The sequence below is a fragment of the Solanum pennellii genome, chromosome 1, assembly GCF_001406875.1.
Source record: "Solanum pennellii chromosome 1, SPENNV200".
In the NCBI taxonomy this organism is placed as follows: domain Eukaryota; kingdom Viridiplantae; phylum Streptophyta; class Magnoliopsida; order Solanales; family Solanaceae; genus Solanum; species Solanum pennellii.
This window is the reverse complement of record NC_028637.1, coordinates 88210949-88215086: the sequence shown is the minus strand read 5'-3', so window position 1 is coordinate 88215086 and position 4138 is coordinate 88210949.

Here is a 4138-nt window from a genome sequence, read left to right as displayed (position 1 = left end):
TATATATATATATATATATATATATATATATATATATTTTCGTTCCCTTCTCTCCCCTCTCCCAGATCTCGCTCGCCACTCTTTTGGATCTCGCTTGCTCAATCGCCTCTCTCACTTTATACAAAAGCGCAAATGTATAAAATGTGTTTGTGTATGTATAAAGCGAGAGAAAATTGTATATATACATATATTTTCGTTCCCCTCTCTCAGGTCTCGCTCGCCACTCTCCCGGATCTCACTTGCTAAATCGCCTCTCTCTCTTTATACAAAACGCAAATATATAAAATGCATTTGTGTTTGTATAAAGCGAGAGAAAATTGTATATTTACATATATTTTCATTCCCCTCTCTTAGATCTCGCTCGTCACTATCCCAAATTTCGCTCGCTCAGTCATTTATCTCACTTAATACAAACACAATGTATACATTGTGCTTGTATAAAACGAGAGAAAATTGTATATACAAATACAAATGCATATATTTTCATCTTGTACACATGTGATTATACAAATACGATCTTCCCTGCCTAGTTTTCTTTTATTTTTCTCCCTTTTTCGCTTTAAACAAGCACAAATTATACAATTGATCTTTTGTATATGTATACTAAAGCAAATTATACAATTGCTTTCTTTTGTATATGCATAGGGAAATCATACAACTGCTTTCTTTTGTATATATATATATATATATATCAAAATATACGTATTTATGTTTGTTATGGAGCGCAATTATGCAACCTATAACTCTTACATACAAATATGATTTTTATGTTTGTTATATGTAAAATATATTCTATTATTAGATGGCAAAACAAAATGTACAAAGAAATGAAATGAGCCCGACTGGCCCATTTCCAAAAAGTATCAGCAATTTTTTTTTAAAAAAAAATGTATAGAAATCACATACATTTTAAGGTAAAATTACAATCTCTCCTTTACAAGTATATAATTATAATAGTCCCTCAAAAATTAAAAAGAATTTAATACAATAACATAAGTGCTGATATATATTAAAAAAAAGGTTCGAATAAATTATTAATTAAAGGTTACATAAACGGAAAATAGATGATACACTAATTTGATACATTAATGGCTAATATTTATACATGATACACTAATCTAATGTACTTTGTTAAGCAAGATACATTAATGAAATTAACTTAAGAGAAAAAATAAAAAAATTTGAAGACTTATAAAATTAATAAAAGATAATGATAATAAGTAAACTAAAAAAAAATCATATTTATGTAATTTTCGGTAAAAGAAAACAAAGAAAAACATATTGAAAAGCTGAAAAGACAGATAGGAAAGAGGCATCAGACAATAGCATCTGGAAAATTATCCGTAGCAAAACAAAATGTACAATGAATATCACAATTTCTATTTTATATAATCTTTTTTTGTTCATTTAAGAATATAAAGTATATTAACTTTGGTTAAAGGATTTGAAAATTTTGATCTTGAAATATTGTCTCAAATGAAATTTGAATTATTTGATATTCTTCTATTCTATTTATATGTTATTGTTTTTTATTTCACGTATATCAAATATTTTATTCTTATTTAAAAAAATTTAAGTCAAATTTTCAATTAACGAATTTAAATTAATTTATTTTAATTAATTAATTTGACCAATGAACATGAATTATTCATTTTGTTTTTCTATATTGGTCAAATGTATATTATCAAAGTTAATAACTCATAAGGGTAAAATAAAAAAAAATTACAATTTATGCATTAATTTTATTAAATGACATATATTATGAACCAACTATTTATAGTAATGATGAGTGGATGAATAACTTATACATTAAATATGTTTTGAATTTTGATTTGAATAGATTGGTAAATGTTCATAGAAATCTTTGAGGTGTTAATCTTCATACCTCTATCATTTGGCTTGTAAAATGTAATGTATATATGAATTTGTAGATTTCTCTTTTATTTTTAGTTATATGGAGTTGAATGGTTGTATAAATGGATTATTTTGATTAGTTTAATTGATCCATTTGATAATTGATGGATTATATTGATGTAGTGATAAGATTTGATTTAATCAATTAGAATATGACAAGTTCTAATTATATTAATGCATATTTGTGTTTGTATTATTTTATAATATAGATCTGACGTTCTTCTTTTTAGACGTGCTTAGATTGGGATTACTCAGTTTGATCAACGGATTGGTGAGTTCTCATGTTTCGAGAATAAAGTAATCGTATCTATATGACTGAGAACGATGAAAAAATTTTTATTTATAAACTTTGTATATTTTTATGTATTTCTATGTATTGTAAATAATTAATAACATCTCTAATCAATTTTTTATTCCTACTGAAACTTTGATTTATTATTTTTAACTAAGATTCTAACTATGTGGGATTGGGATGAAGGAAAAACAATATAAAAAAATTAAAGAGAAATTTAATTTATTTGACGCTTAATTTTATTCTTAATTTATTTTTGTGTGTATAATAATATGACTTTAAAAACGAGTTAGCATGAAATACTTGGTCACTTAATTTACGTGAACATGTTTGGTCAACACTCGCATAGGATCAACAGAAGATTAAAAAAAAGAAACATCAAAAGGACATATAATATGAAATGCCTAAAATATTCAAAATATAGTTAAGATACATAAGTGAAAATTGGTCGTAATAACTTTAGAAAGCTATCAAAAATTCAAGAAAATGATGATTAAAAATGGGTCGTTTGGTGTAAAGAAAAGGTCAAAATATGGAGAATATTTATGCAACAACAATTATTTGAATTTGTAGTACACAAAATGTCGTCATTTTAGCTCTATTATTAGTTCACCTTTCGCTATCATAGTCGCATTCCATTTTTCGCTTATATACTACGAAACTTTGTTGCAACTCTCATTTATTTGCTAACATGAAAATAATTCAACTCATTTCTTTTTATATATTAAGCTAAGGCATCTTCACCCCAATCCGCTATTTTACGAGTTTTTAAATATTTTTAGATAATCAATTTCAATCAATTCTCTATTTTACTCTTTAAAAATAATTTTTTTCTCTCTCCTCAATATTATATTTTTTTATTTCATAATATAAATCCTTTATTTCTTTTTTCAAAAATAATTACTTGATATAGTTTTTAGTGTGGTATAAAATTATATTTTATTCTAAATTTTTGAATAACATAAATGCAAGAAATATAATATAATATAATACATAAATTAATGAACAAATTCAAATAAAAGTGACATATAATTACACAAACACTTAATTTTTGAAATTATTACGTTGCTCTCATAAATGCTCTATAAATGCATTACGGAATTCAAAATGAACATTTTTGTCCTTAATTTTTTTATGTCTAGCTAAAATTGTTTAAAACAGATATTTTCATCTATCACAATCTCTAAAGTTGGAGTTACAACCTCTACGACATCTTTAATTTTGTGTATTCTTTATAATGAAAATTAATAATAAAATAATTGTTTTATCATTGATGAAAATTAGATAATTTTTTTTTGAAGACTATTAATTTGAAACAAAAGTAGTATATTTTTTTATATTATATTTAAAAAGAATTATGAATATAAGATATTTAATTAATGAAATTATATATAAAATAATATGTTAATTAAAAAGTATAATGAAAATAGTAATATAATAATCAAAAAGAGAAATAGAGCGTATGAATAACAGTTCTCTAACTTCTCTATAAATAGATAATAGAGGGTGGTTTGGAGATGGGTTGGAGTGTCCATTTTCTATTTTACTCGTTAAATATAGAGAATGGAGAGTAAAATAGAGGTGAAGTGGAGATGGTCTAAAATTTACAATGAAGGAAAGCAAATTAACTGTAAGAATACTAGTAGATGAAGGTTAATACATCTTCGGTTCATTATTGATTTTGCTCACTTCTTTAAAATTAGAAAATAGAAGAAAATTTTTTCTATATTACGCCTTCAATATAATATATGTAATGTCTTGAAAACTGTGATAATTAATGATAAGAGTAAATTAAAAAATAAATATAAAATTATCAAATAATTTAGTAAAATAAATAAATATTGTTAAATATTTCAAAATAATATAATAGATAACTATTATTTTTATTTTATAGATAACTATTGAATACAATGTTTTTGCAAAAGAGGGGTG